Below are 15,007 nucleotides of genomic sequence, written 5' to 3' on the forward strand. Positions count from 1 at the left end.
CCCTGCTCCAGTCACACCCCAGAATCTGACTGGTCCACAACCCGATGAAGATTGAGGATGGAACACTAACACCTGCTCCAGGCACACCCTGGAAACTGACTGGGACACATATGGCTGAAGGTTGAGGATGGAACACTGAGCTCTTCTCCAATCACACCCCAGAATCTGGTTGGTCTACACATAGCTGAAGAATAAGAATCCAGTTTAATCCCAGTTACAATGACCCTTTGGTTAATTTTCCTACTCCTTGCCCTGACCCTCCCCTGGTCCCAGGTAGGCACCACAGGGTGTAAGCCATATATCCAAGAAGTGCGAATGGGGTCCCATATCAATATTACATTAATATATCATACCCATTACACATGCAAGGACCTTTTAACCCTCTGCCAGTTTCAGGAAATCTCCTGTAGTGTCTGTAACATATCTTGCCAATAAACCTGCTGTGACCCCAAGCTCGCAACAGGCTCCCATAAATGGGTAATAAGAGTGTGTAATCAAAACAGAGAGCTACTTAACTCCATCCTTGTCACTAGCAGGAACCAAAGAATGTCCCTCCTATTTGATGCATGTCGAGTTACGAACTCAAGGATACCATGGAACTCAAATGTGGAGGGTTCAGCTGGGAGCAGAAATATGCTCATTACAATAAGTATATGCATATTCCAGAAATGAAAAGTATAGCTGAGAGGGGTCTTCTGGTGCAAATATATAGGTGCATACTACTGACCCTACTGGTCCTTTGTCACCTGGGCCACCTAGAAAAAAGACAGCCATCCTCACCAAAGACATGGCCCCAGCTAATTGTCCACACGATCAGTGTAACCCCTTAAACCTCACCATCCTTAACCCTGAATCCTGGCAGACTCAGGCATTCCAAATGGGCCTTCACATTAATGGAAGAGAAATAGACCCGGAGCCTATAACTGGGTTGGGTATTGGGAACACCCACTCATAATTAAAACCCACTCTGTGTTCCACTCCTTCTATGAAGAAATGAAAAAGCCCTTTTCCATTCCACAAGCAGTAAAAGAAACTTCTTCAAAAACTATCTGAAATAGTAAGGGCAGCCTTAAATGTCTCCTCATATTATGTATGTGGAGGTACTAATAAGGGAGATAAATGGCCCTGGGAAACTAGAGAATACAATTACAGCAAACCATATAAGGAAACTGTTCTCCTGGCCATTCCTGGAGACAGTATTGGGCCCTTGTGCAATTCTGTCAAAGGACAATATTGTGCTTCAAGGACTTGCCTAAACTCCTCTATATCTGTTGGAAACCTAACATGTACGGGGGAAATTCCAAAGTAGACCAATACAATGGAGCCTTGGGGAACACAAAATTAATCTGACCTCATTCTCATAAATTATACTATCCCCAAATTAATCACAGTGTGGAACTCCACTGCAAAGGTCCCCTTTACTTATTCAATTTGTCTGTATTGGATTTTTGGAAAAGTCACATTCTGAGAACTTCCCCAAAACAGATGTGGTACTTGTATATTCAGTACAATAAAACCCTTGTTTTTCCTCATTCCCTTAGCAGAAGGAAAAGAACTAAACCAGTCAGTATATCAAAACATAAGAGAAAAAAGGGCTATTGTTAACTGGGGAGGTGAATAATGGGCCCCTGAGTGTATATTCCAGTACTATGGGCCAGCAAGCTAGGCAGAGAATGGCATGTGGGGATATTGAACCCCTGTCTATTTGCTAAACTGAATCATCTGCTTACAAGCCATGTTAAAAATAATAACTAATGAAACTTCCAATGCTCTAAACTTACTAGTCCAACAGCAAATTAAATTCAGAAACTCTATCTATCAAAATTGTCTCACCCTAGACTATCTCCTGGCAGCTGAAGGGGGAGTTTGTGGAAAATTCAATCTCTCTAACTGCTGCCTTGAACTAGACAGCACTGGAAAAGTTATGAATGAAATTACAAGCAAAATGGTAAAAAATTGTGCATGTTTCAGTGCAGATCTGGAGTGACTGGAATTTAAGTAATACCTTTGGAAGCTGGCAGTCAGTTGCAAACAATTCCGAGCTTCTACTGGGAATAATTGCCTTCCTTTCTTGCATCTTTCCTTTCATCATAAGCAGAATATGCACCCTAATAAATGATATAGTAAAAACTTGAAGAGCTGCCCATCTCATGGCTCTATATACATACCAGTTGGTCAAGAGAGACTCTGACAATAGTGATGCCAAAGCTTAATAAACTTAAGCAGTAATCAAAATGGGGGAGTAATACAGCCTGTGAATAATTTAAATCTTATTCTGTATCCAAGTATGCCTAGTTCCCTGGAAAGCCAATTGAGAAGTATAAACTCCATAGGTTTTGGATATTCAGGGAGGTGTTAATTAAAGCTTACCTGGAATGTGGTGGGTTCATGCTAAGATCTTCACTGGGATGTGGAAGGTTCATGCTAAAAGCTTACCTGGAATGTGGGGGGTTCATATTAAAAGCTTACCTGGAATGTGGGGGTTCATGTAAAAAGCTTACCTGGAATTGGGGGGTTCATGTTAAAAGCTTACCTGGAATTGGGGGGTTCATGTTAAAAGCTTACCTGGAATGGGGGGGTTTCATGTTAAAAGTTTACCTGGAATGGGGGGGGTTCATGTTAAAAGCTTACCTGGAATATGGGGGATACGTGTTAATTCAAGCTCACCTGGAGGCTATAACCTACCCTATACTCAGATAAAACACTTGAAGAAACTAACAAAAAGTGCATTTGCATATATGCACCATTTGACTCCCCACACCTACATCCTCTATATAAAAGGGACCCACAAATCTTATTCAGGTCTCAGTTTTTATTAGGACAAGAGTCCACCAAGTCTCCAAGTCTGGCCAGTTGTAATAAATCTTCCTTCACAGAATTCTCATGTGCTGGCCTTCAATACCGCATACACCTGACTTCTCTCTGCTACAACATCTCATCTAATTTCTTATTGATTCAGCAATCATTTATACATTTCTTTCCATAGCCTGACTTCTTTTTATGTTCCACTTAATCTACTCTTGTTTATTCTCCATCATCACACAAAATCTAGAATAATCTTTCTGAAATGTGAATTACATCAAATGGTTCTCCTACTAAATAAATTTCAGTGCCTCCCTATTTCTCTTGGTTAAATTTAATAATCATCAAGACCCTGCCGATCAATGCAATCTTGATTAAATCCATCTCCCACCTCATTACTGCATTTCCAATTGATGGGTCCTATTTAAGTTTTCCATTCACAAGACATTTCCCAATAAGATTTTTTGTATATGCTTCCCATCACCATTAAGTATTTTTTTCCCTTCTCACCTAGGTAATTCATGGCAAGCCTTTGTATCCAAGATTAAATTTTCCACAGTCTTTATATGACTCATTAAAAGAGCAGTTAGCTACTATTATTCTCTTTTACGGAAATTATTGTGTGACATATTCTGCCTTACATTTAGAAGATGCAATATAGGAAAATCATCAGTACAGTGAAAGGAAACTACTGACTCAAATCAATCCCAATAAATACTTTTATTATTTTTCAGAAATGGAAAGATGATCTTCAATTTCATATGGAATTCAAATATTCTCTAATTGCTAAAGCAATCTTAAACAGGAATAATAAACTTGGATGACACACAATTCCTAATTTGAAAATATTTTACGAAATTATACTATTCAAAACAACTTAGAACTGGCAGAAGGATAGATATATAGATTAATGAGAGTTCAGAAATAAAGCCATGCACCTATTGCCAGTTGGATTTTAAAAAAGGTGCCAATACCATCCAGTTTGGAGTGTATGATCTTTTAAAAAAATGGGAATATGACAATGGGATATCCTTTTGCAAAAGTTGTTGAGAGTTCAATTGGGATTGAGTTGAATCTGGAAATAGATTGGAGTAAAATTTCCATTTAACAATAATTAGTTTTCCACTCCAAGAATATGGAATATCTTTCCACGCATTTTGTTCTTCTTTAACCTCTTTCAACATTTTGTTTTGTTTTGTTTTTTGTGTAATGTCCTTTACATCTGCTTCAAATTTATTCCTAGAGATTTCATTCTTATAGTTGCTGTTGGAAATGTAAGGCTTTCCTTTATTTCCTTTCAGGTGTTTGATTATTAGTTTATAAAACAATACTTATTTTTAAGTGTCAAAATTGGAGTACACCGTTTTGCTAAATTCCTGTCTTTTGTGTAGTTATGGTGGAGTTTTCATGATTTTCACTGTAAAAGATTGTATTATCTGCAAATAAGAAAAGGTGTATATCATCGTTTCCAATTTGTTTATCTTTATTTTTGCTTTGCCTAATTTCTCTGGTTTAGAACAATGTCAGTGATTAAATTGTTTATTTAAATTAATTATCTTAGTTAAATGAAGTGAAAAATGGAAAAGCTTTATTAATATTTGGTAGTGATGATTCCACAAACTTATGAATATAATTAACATTGCTGCATTGCACATTTGAAATTGAAATGTGGAAATTATATGTTTTATTTATATTACACAATAAAATTTAAAAATTCAAAATATACTAAAACAAACAAAAATTGACATAATAATAATAAAGGGAAAAAACTTCATGAACTGTGGAGGGCAATAAGTGAACAATAGAAGGTCTACTCTAGTCCATCACTCACTCAGAAATCCTGAGTGTTATCGGATGGTTATGCCCACCCTGCCCTAATTTAGAGTGGCGTTAAATCTCATGGGGCAGATGAATGGGAATATCTTGCTCAAAGTTGCGGGCTCTTTTCCTTGGGATGGTCATTGCTTGTCATCATGTAGGTGTTGTCCCTCTGTTTAGGCTCAGGGCCCAACTCACACATGGACTACTGAAAGATTTAGGTCTCTTGTACATACACCTATTAATGCTTAGTAGCAGTGCTCCAAAATGTGTTCATCAATTTTAACAAAGTACTACACAAATGAAGCATGTTGTTAATGTGAGAAATTGTGGGAGGGATTTGGAGCAGGGCCTATTTGAATCCCCTATATTTTTCATGTAAATTTATGTAACCTAAGTGTTTAAAAAAGAAAAACAAACATAATCATAAAATGAAGTAAAATGAATTGTGAACTGCAAAAGTCTATGAAACAACACATTCTGAGCTTCATTCCAAATGTGATTACATGCATTGGACAAAATTAAGTCCCATTCTTCATTCATTAAATCAGAATAGTAAAACCTAATTTCATATAAAAATGAAATGATGCAAATAAAAGCATGAATATTAAGTGGCCAGCATTGTGTCTGGTATTAATAGTGAATGTTTTATACATTATGATTCAATTTCCCATACCTCCTTCCTTGTTCCACTGTACTATTTCCAGCACTCATCATCTCTCCAGGATTTTGGCAGCAGGAAGAGTCACTTTGACCCATAATGAGTTTTCCAAAGAGCAAGCCTTTTCATGAACATCATCTTCTATAAAACCAGCACTGACTGTCCAATAACTTCCAATAAACACCCATTTTGTGTACAAAACAAAGGCTGCCTGTAATCTGGCTTATTCCAGGCTGGTAAGCCTCATCTTCCACATTCCAAGTTTTTCCCTTCATTGTTCATTAGATATAAAGAACTATTTTTAAATCTCACCATATCTTATGGTTATATCAATCACATATTTGTGTCCCTGTCATCTCTTCTTGTTGTGCTACCCCCTTCATAGATGGGAACTACTCCACTTCCTCCATCAAGGCTCAGTAAAGTTATTACCTCCCTTGTTTTGTGAAGCCTTCTCTAACCTCTGCAAGATGAGCCCAGTTTTAGACCCACTTCACCAGGTTGTCAGTGCCATATTGCATGTCATCACATCTACTTATTTTTGCATGTAATATCTTAGAAATGAGGAATATTGTCCTACTCATTTCTTTATTCCTAAATAATTTGTAATGCCTAACATGAGGTATTTGATAAATAAATATTTGCTGAATGACAAAAATAAATAATAGATGTAGTTGACCATACTCTTCCAAAAATTGCAGTGAAAGAAGAAGAAAGGACTTCCCGTACAATACTCTATAACCATAGCGAATCAGACGTCTTTCTTGTTCCAGACCATTTCACTCTTGTTTACTTTTTCAGCATTGGGTATTTCATTGCCAATGTGTGTGTGTGTGTGTATCTGTGTGTGTGTGTGTTTGAGAAGAAAGAAAGAAAGATAGAAAAAGAATTTTTATTCTTATTTTTTTGGATGTTTTTTTTAATGAAAGGGGATTGAATTCTGTCAAATGCATTTTCTGAAACTTCACACACTCTGTTGATTTGATCTATTTTTTCTTTCTTTATTTTTTTTTAACATGTTACATTAAAAAATACAAGACTGCATATAACCCCAGCTCCCTCACCCCACTCCACCAACTTCAGCAACCTCTTTCATCATCGTGGGACCTTCATTGCATTTGGTGAATACATTTGGGAGCACTGCTGCACCACATAGATAATGGTTTATATCATGTTTACACTCTCCCCCAGTCCACCCAGTGGGCCAAGAAAAGACATACAGTGTCCAGCAGCTGTCCATGTAGTACCACCCAGAACAACTCCAGGTACTGAAAATGGCATCACATCTTATCTCTTCTTCCTCTCCCTAACCTCAGCAGCTACTGTGGCCACTTTCTCCACATTAATGCTAAATTTTCTTCCATTACTAATCACAATATTTCCATAGTACAATATCAGTAAGTCCGCTCTAGCCCATACTCTATTCCTCCATCCTGTGGACCCTGGGATGGTTATGTCCATTCCACTTCTATTTCAAGAGGGGGCTTAGATTCCACATGGATGATGGAAGCACTTCTCCTGCTTGCAGTTGTAGGCACTCTTGTCTCCCTGGTGTGGTGGTTGACTTTCTTCACCTCCCTGTTAGCTACCCAGGGTAAGTCCAGTAAACTAGAGGGTAGGAGTTGCAAGTCTGAATAATTTTCTCATGTTAAGCGCCCGTGAAACCTGGAATAAATACCACATGCTCATGAAGGATAACTCTTTTTTATCATATGTTGAATTTATTTATTTATTTATTTTTTAAAGATTTATTTATTTATTCCCCCCCCCCTCCCCTGGTTGTCTGTTCTTGGTGTCTATTTGCTGCGTCTTGTTTCTTTGTCCGCTTCTGTTGTCGTCAGCGGCACGGGAAGTGTGGGCGGCGCCATTCCTGGGCAGGCTGCTCTTTCTTTTCACGCTGGGCGGCTCTCCTCACGGGCGCACTCCTTGCTCGTGGGGCTCCCCCACGCGGGGGACACCCTTGTGTGGCACGGCACTCCTTGCGTGCATCAGCACTGCACATGGCCAGTTCCATACGGGTCAAGGAGGCCCGGGGTTTGAACCGCGGACCTCCCATATGGTAGATGGACGCCCTAACCACTGGGCCAAAGTCCGTTTTCCCGCATCTGTTGAATTTAATATGCTAGCCTTTGTTGAGGGTTTTGCATCTATATTCAAATGTGAAATTGTCCCTTGGTTTTCTTTACTTGTTAGATCTTAAAGTAGCTCTGGGTTGACAATAACTTCAGCCTTCTAGAATGAATTTTGAAAGGACCTCTTGTCTTCAATTTAGAAGCATGTGAGAACTATTGGAAATAATTCTTCTTTGAACATATGATAGAATTAATCTTTGAAGCTGACTGATCCTGGACTTTTATGGGAGGTTTTTACTTACTGATGCAATCCCTTAACTTGTTAGAAATCTGTGGAGACCTACATCTTTTTGAGTATGTTTATAAAACTTGAATGTTGCTAAAAATTTATACATTTCTTCAAACTTATCTAGATTGTTTCCATACCATTTTCACAGTATTCACTTATAATCCTTTAATATCTGCAATTTCTAGCAATGTCCTCAGTTTCAATTTAGGTTTTATTAATTTGTCTCCTCCCTTTTTTCTTTTTCAATGTATCTTAAGCTTTGAAATTTTATTGATCTCTCCCAAGAAGCAACTTTTTATTTCATTTGATCTCTCAATTTTTTTTCCATTTTCTATGTCATATGTCTTCACTCAAATAATTTTTATTTCCATTCTTTTACAAGCTTTAAATTCTGTATTCCCTTCTTTTTATAGTTCCTCCACATCTGTAGAAAGACTACTGATTGGTGTTTCCTATTTTTAAATGTAGATATTGATAGCTACTAATTTCCTTTCAACTTTTAAATTCATCCCTAGAATGATGTGACATAAGGAATTCATCACCTGAAAAATAAATAATAATAAGGATCTTGATGTGATGTGTAGAGGTGTTTAAATGCCAGGTGAGGTACTAGCAGACTGTCAACACTGAAGTCCTTAAGATTCTATATTAGTGAAGTGGGTTCATAAAGGGTTGAAGTCCAAAATTTTCCTAAGTAAAATCGCTGAAAATTATAGTTCACTGTGAGAATGACTCAAAATCAGAGCCTGATCATATGGCATGATAAATTAAAAAATAAGATGAATTCAAACTTTGCCAAAAAAGGTGAAGTGAATAATGAATAATGGCCAGATCACATTTTTTTCAAGATTAGACACTAGCTCACAGCGATTATTATTCCCAAAATGCCACTCTGGTTTTCAAGTCAAAGGAATGGATGGCTCTGGAGTCAGGTGATGAAGGAGGTATTGGCCTTTTTCTAGTTCACAGAGAACACAGTAGGTTATATAAAAACTCTGGTATTATTTCCTAATATCTGGGAAAACTAATGGTTGGCAGTGGACAAAATTAACACATGGCTCTGCTAAATCAATTTTAATGAAACATATCCATCAAACATAAAATCCCTCTAAAATATACAATGGACTTTGGTATAATTACAGAGTTGTGCATTCATCACTTCAATCAATTTTAGTGATTTTTCATTTCTCCAAAAAGAAAATATCTATAAACTACAACAACAAAAAACAGAAAGCAATCAAGCAAAAGAACACAAAATCCTACCCCGTGTAAGTCACCTCTCAATCACGTTATCCATCCCTTGCAATACATAATTGCTATTCTATTTTTGTCACTAGAATTTATTTGAATTTTCATTTTGTATAGACCAAATCTAACAATAGGTAGTAATTGCTGCCTACATTCTTTCACTTACCATTAATTATTAGTAATATAAAATATATTATTATGCACTACTGTCCAAAGTTTGTTTTGATTGTATTTTTGCCCAACATCATCCTGATACAAACATCTCATAACATCAACATATATATTTTTCCATTTCATAGAAAACATTCTTATATATAAGCACTATTAACAATATTCATTTTTCAAAAGAGGGTTCACTATGCTATCAAGTTCTAAGTTATATTTTTTTCTTCTAGTGACATAATTGACCTTGGACTTCCCTTTCAATCACTGCTTTACTCATATACTAGGGCTGCTAATTACAAACACTCTGATGTGCTTTCACTATTTCTGTGCATTTCCAAATGTTTACAAATACACTTTTACCAATTCCGCACATATTAAAACTCACCTCTCAAATCTATAAACTCATTGTATTTTCTAATGACATATATTCTATCTTTTAACTCCATGAGATTGCTCATTAGACTCAGTTCATAATATCAAAATCATACAATGTTTCAACTTTTGTGTCTGACTTGCATTACTCAGCTTTATGTTCCCTTGTTTCCTCTATGTTGTCATATGCTTCAGGATTTCTTTCTTTTCAGAGTTGAATAATATTCCATCATATGTATATACCACAATATTTTTATGGGTTGCTTACCATAATTGTGAATAATGATGCTATGAGCCTTGCAGTGCAGATATCTGTTCATATTCTAGCTCTCAGTTCTTCTGGGTATAAACCTAGTAATGGCAATCCCAGGTCACATGGCAGATCTATATCTGACTTCCTTAGGAATTTTCCAATGGAATTACAGAGCAACTGTCCTATACTAGAGTTCCATTAATAGTGAATACACATTATTATCTCTCCAAATTCTCTCCAACCCTGGCGGATTCCTATTTTTTTCATAATGAATTTCTATATTAAGTGTGAAATGATATCTTGTTGTACCTTTGCTTTGGATTTCAAAAATAACTAGTGATATTGAACATTTTCTCATGTTTTATCACCATTGGATCTCTTCTTTAGAAAACTGTCCATTAAAGTCATTTGCCCCCCCCTTTTTATTGTTTATTGTTTTTTTTTATTTGTCTTTATATTGTTGAGTTGTCATATCTTTTTATATGTCATGGATATTAAAGCCTTGTCATAAGTGTGGTTTCCAAATATTTTCTCACATTAAGCAGGTTGACTTATGACCCCCTTCACAAAGTCCTTCAGGTGTAAACATGCTTAGTTTTCAGGAAGATCATTTATTTATATTTTCTTTCATTGCTCAGCTTTGGGAATAAGGTTTAAGAGAACTTCACATACCTAAAGAAATTGAAGATGTTTCCCTTTGTTAACTTCCAGGAAATTTCCTGAACTTTATATTTAGACATTTGATTCATTTTTCATTGATTCTTGTGTGAGGAGTGAGGTAGGATTCCTGTTTCATTATTTTGGTTAGTGATAGCCATTTATTCCATGACCACTTGCTGGAGAAACTACTCTCTCTTAGTAACATGAACTTGGTAGGATTATCAAAAATCAGTTGAACATAAAGCAGGGAGACTACTTGTGAACGATTAATTCTATTCCATTGATCATTTTATCTGTCTTTATGGCAATACCAGGCTGTTTTGACCACTGTAGCTTTGTGATGCAATTCAACATCAAGAAGCATGAGCCCTCCTAGTTCGTTCTTCTGTTTTAGGAAGTTCTTGGCTTTTCGGGGTCACTGTTCCATCCAAATAAATTTGGTAATTAACTTTTATATTTATTTATTGTATGCTGTTGGAATTTTTAAATATGATTAGGTTGAAACTATGAATCAGTTTGGGTAGAATTGATCTCTTCATGGTATTTATTTTTAATCCATGAACAAAGAATATGCTTCCAATTGCTAAGATCTTCTTTGATTTCTTTTCACATTTCTTTATTTTTATTTATTTCTCTCCCATTCCCCGCCAATGTGTGCTTTCTCTGCTCATTAGCTCTGTGTTCTGTGTCTGCTGGCATTCTTGTCAGGTGGCACCAGGAATCTGTGTCTCCTTCTATTGTATCATTTTGCTATGTCTGCTCTCCATGCATGTGTTGCCACTCCTGGTAGGGCAGCCCTTTTATCATGTGGGGTTGCTCTCCTTGTGAAGTACAGTCTTTGCACACGGGGCTCCCATACATGGCACAGCACTCCCTACCCATGGCAGCATTCACATGGGCCAGTTTACCACATGGATCAGGAAACCCTGGTTTCAAACCCTGCACCCTCCATATGGTAGGTGGACACTTAATCAGTTGAGCCATGTCTGCTTCCCTCACATTACCTTTTATGACATGGAAATGAGGACTATTATTGTAGGAAACACCAAGAGAAATTTCCAGAAAATTTCCTGCCTATCAAAAAATTTTTAAAAAGCAAATTTGCATCTCTGGAATAAAACTGTGATTATTGATATTATCAGAGTTTGAGTAATCAGGTATTATTACAGCCCAACCTAACTTTTGTTGAATGGGCACAGCACATGCTGCTTATGCAATGTGGATTATTGCAAACATAATCAGATATTAAGTCACGTTCTGTATGTGATGTCTTTCTGGAAACAACACAAATTCTAGCAACAATTGTAAAGACTTTATATAGCAGATTTGTTTCAACAAATTCATATAGTAAATGACCTATAGCTTTTATCTGGCAGATACTGCAGTATGCATTCATTCCTCCAACATGTACTATAATTCTAAATGTACCAATTATCTGTAGTAAATATTTCACTGCTGAAAATTCACACAGAAGATTCTTACTCCAATACTGTATTAGGTAATAAAACTGAAAATTCAAATTATTTTTTAAAAATTACATAAGAAAGATGTGATCCGATGTACAAAAATTAAAGAATTCTGGAAATTAGAACGTAGCAGATTAATTTTCTATGCACTAATGAAAGTATCTAGAGTTAGCTCTCTCAGTGTTTGACTTCTGTTAATCATGAGAAAATTTCTAATCTTGAGGCAAATGATCCTTTTATAGAAAGAAGGTGTCTAATCTGGAGAGATTGTTTATTGTCTGCTTTATATCCTTGTTTCTAAGACAGTAGATTAAGGGAATCCATATGGGAGTGTTCACTGAGTACATCACTGAGGGTTTTGTGCTTGCTCTTGAGTTTTGGGTAGCAACAGAACTAAGATATACTCCAAAACATGTATCATAAAAGAAGTGACTACTGAGAGGTGAGACCCACAAGTAGAAAATATTTTATTCTGTCTCCTAAATGATGAAATTCTCAAAATGAAAGACAGAAACATAGAGTAAGAGAAAAGGATCCCTGTGAGTTAGATAACACCAAGAAATCCAGCTGCAAAATACATCACTTGGTCATTGAGGAAGGTGTCAAAATCAGCACATTGGAATACTTGATTATGTTCACAGAAAAAGTGGGGGATTTCCAAATCTTCAGAAAAAGACAGTCTTAAAACTATTAAGCCATGTAAAAGAGAGTCCAGAACTCTGATTCGTAGTCATGCCAGCAGGAGGCCACAGAGCCAGTGGTTCATGGTTACTGTGTAGTATAAGGGGAGACAGGTAAAAATACTTCTGGCTGAGGTAGTTTTTATAAGTCATGGGTTTTTATTTTTTTCTCTCTTAATATTTAGCAGCACTTTGGGGACAGTAAATGAGGTGATGCTATCTTTAAAAAAAAAACAGGTGAAACAGGAAGAAATACATGGCCATGTGGAGGTGGCAGTTTAGCATTTTATTTTAAAACTAAACTTAGTCTTACCATATATTCCAGCAACTGTACTTTTAGGATTATATGTGGCTTATATGAAAATTCCGCACAAAACTCATGGGTGAATATTTCTGGCAGATATATTTATAACCTCCAAAATTGGTACGCAACCAAGAAGTTCAATAGGTAAATAAATAGTGTGCTGTATCTGTACAAGGGAATAGAGCTCAGAGATAAAAGGAAATGTTCCATCCAGTGACAAAATGATGAAATTTAAAGCCTACTGCTAACTGAAAGAAATTCAACTAAAAACACTATGTATGTATGATATCAACTACCTGACCTTCTGGATAACCTTTACAAGGTTAAGGGAATCCAGGATGGAATGCAAAATATTCAAGAACCGTCTAACTTTATTACAATGTGTGACATTCCCTCTCTGAAGGGGATGGGGGAAAGGTGCTAAAAGAAGTAATATTTAATGACCGGTACGCATCAATACTCTTCAGCTCATTAAACCAAGGATGGTCCAAGAAACTATCTCCAACACAAAGGGACTAAGAATTTATGAGAAATAGGTGTAATCTGGTATTCTGGAAGAGAGATCTCAAGAACCGGGAAAAACGAATGCATGAATTTGGAAACTCCTTCTGCTATCCTTGAAATTTTCTGTAAATCTAACACAGTTAAAATACTAAGTTTATCAAGAAAAAAAGTTTTAGTGAATTGGGAAAGCTTAGGAAAAATCAAATTCTGGGTTTCATTCCAGATGTTATTGCATGTCTTGGACAAGATTATAACACTGCTCTAAATCTCATATTCTTCATCCATTAAATCAGAACCATGAAACCCATATCATAGAATACTAGAAAGAATTAAATAAAATAAAGAGTATAGAATGTCAGACGTTTAGCCTAGAATTAAAATGGAATATTTTAAACATTTGACACAAAAATACACAGATTCACTGTGTACTGAAGGCAAGATTTTTCATGAATGTCATCTTCTATACACCCTGTACTCTCTCTCCAAACACTTCAAACATAAATATCCACCTTGTAGACAAACGCAAGCCTCTCTGCTACCTGGTGCGGCCAACTTGGCCAGGATCGTGCTCCATTTGTCATAATGCCCTTCATTGTTCACCAGATATTAATAACTATTTCTAAAACCTCACCACCCATTACAGTTATTTGATTCCATCTTTATGTCCCTGTCCTCTCTTCTTGGAGTGCTTCTATCCATTTATACTCCTGGAATTCCTCCAGTTCCTCCTTCCAGCTCAGTAAAATGATCAGCTCCATTGTGGAAAGTTTTCTTTCCTCCTCACGATGACTCCAATCTTTTGGAACATCTTCAGGAGGATTTCAGAGTCACCTCACAATATGGTATATATTCATTTCTATGTTTTCTAATGCATTGAGAAACAATTACTTTACTATGAGAACTAAAGTTTTAATCATTTCTTTATTACTAGAATAATATTTAGTGATTATTATAAAGTATATGATGAGTAAATAATTAAAGTCTACTTAAAAATGGATGAAATAACATCATCAGGTAATTAACAGTAATAAATGTTTACACCTTATATTTGGTATATTTTTCCATACCTTCCAATTATTAACACAATCAGTAGCTAATATTCCACAAAAAAGTAAGGTGTGGTCAGAAGGTCTTGTAAGGGTAATTTTCTCCATGTTTGTGTTTTAAGTTTGTACCTTCTCAAAGGTAAGATTCCCCTAACAATTGTAGAGCAAGAAGGAGCAGTGAAACAAGTGAAAATATTGCTTAGAGAGGGAAACCCCATGAATGAGAGCTAAGGCCAGAAGAGACATATTGCAAGAGTAAGATATTTTGGGGTATCCACTATCTACTTGCACTCAGGTTTTTTAAATAGGAAGGTCTTTGAATGATGTTGCTTTCTTAAGTATATACCTTGTTATGTCTCAAACGTTACCACAAATAAAATGGGTCCCCTAAGCCAAAACACAACCCCCAGTAACTGTGAAGCTTCTGAGACTCACCATGAAATTATCAAAGAAGGGTCTGAATTCACTAATGCAGATTCTTCTTGAATGAGGTTGGATGTTTGAAGCCCTGATCTCAAGAAGGGCAGGGAAATAGAATTGCTCATGAGGTCTCCAGAAAATACAACTGTGTTCCCTCATCACCAGAGATAAGTAAAGTAGACTTGAGGTAATTTAGAAAGCTTTTAGGGTTTCTGTGTCTTTATGGGTTTCATTGCCATGAGCATCA

At 36.2% G+C, this 15,007-nt stretch overlaps 1 pseudogene; it reads right to left on the reverse strand.

Moving 5' to 3' along the window:
• Window positions 1-12,042: 12,042 nt before the first annotated feature.
• LOC139437899 (olfactory receptor 7C1-like) lies at window positions 12,043-13,244 on the reverse strand (annotated as a pseudogene).
• Window positions 13,245-15,007: the final 1,763 nt, after the last annotated feature.

Source organism: Dasypus novemcinctus, chromosome 30 (genome assembly GCF_030445035.2).
Source record: "Dasypus novemcinctus isolate mDasNov1 chromosome 30, mDasNov1.1.hap2, whole genome shotgun sequence".
NCBI classification, from domain to species: domain Eukaryota; kingdom Metazoa; phylum Chordata; class Mammalia; order Cingulata; family Dasypodidae; genus Dasypus; species Dasypus novemcinctus.